Source organism: Nycticebus coucang, chromosome 5 (assembly GCF_027406575.1).
Source record: "Nycticebus coucang isolate mNycCou1 chromosome 5, mNycCou1.pri, whole genome shotgun sequence".
Taxonomy (NCBI): domain Eukaryota; kingdom Metazoa; phylum Chordata; class Mammalia; order Primates; family Lorisidae; genus Nycticebus; species Nycticebus coucang.
Genome location: NC_069784.1, coordinates 31,700,590 through 31,701,729, shown reverse-complemented (window position 1 = coordinate 31,701,729; position 1,140 = coordinate 31,700,590).

The following is a 1,140-nucleotide window of genomic DNA, read 5'->3' as shown; positions in this document are numbered from 1 at the left end:
TCCTCAGAATGTACATTAATTCTTATATTTTACATAGTGTGTGTTATTTAAGAAATGTTTAAAAAAAATTCTGAGAAAATAAATAATTAGGAACCAACAGAATTTAAAACCCTTAGTATCAAAAGATCTTTACTGTTAGAACATGGATTATCTCATGGATACTAAAAAGTTGTGTGTGTTACAGTGTAGAATGTGAGCTGTGAGGTGGCAGGGCCCCCATACCTTGGGAGAATGTCCAGGAGATGAACTCCCCTCTACTAACTCTCCTCAGCAAATAACAACTTATTTTCTCTAAGCTTCAACTTTTAACCCAGCAAAATAAAAACATGTTTTCCTTAAAACTTTAGCTTTTAACTTTACAGCTGCACTTCAAAGCAGTCACGTACATTTTCCAACTAATCTTGTAGATACGTAGTATTGCCCATATTGTAGAGGTCACAATAATAACAGATGATGTTCACTTGGGACTCTGTGCTTGTTTCTCTTCTTATAATTAAATTGAAAATGTGTCTTACTTCCTTGAGAAACAACTTTGTACTCCCTCCTTAAATATAAAGCTGTTTGGGCACTCTGGTGCTGATGATAGAGAAAAATATCCCAGAACTCCCGATCCCTTCTTTACCTCTCCATTGCATCTCTGTCTCTTACGTCTTTGTCTTTCGTGTTTTATTTCGCCATTTCCCACTGATCCCACTCTGGTTCATTTACTTTTCGCACTGGTTCATGGAAGGTGGCGCCCAAACAGGGACCAGAGTATGGAGAAAGTACAAGTAAAAAGATGAGGAAATCCCCCAAGTTAACCATTAACTCTTTACACCCTTTGCTGTGAAACTGTGCAGTTGGTGATTTAACCAGGGAGAATCATCGTCAGGAATAATAAATTATGGGACAGTCTGTCTCAAAAGAGTGATAACTCTTTATTCTAATGCTTAAATCTATGATAAAAACAAGGGGCTTCCATGTTCAAGTTGCTCAGTTAGAACGCTTTATGCACTTAGTTCAGGAAGTTTGCCCTTAGTTTCTTGAGGGAAGGCACTGTTAATGCTGCCATTTGGGAAAAAGTAGGAGAAAAGTTACATTCTCATTATGCAGCCCATGAGCCTTCTAAAATTCTTATTAATATCTTTACTCTCTGGGAAC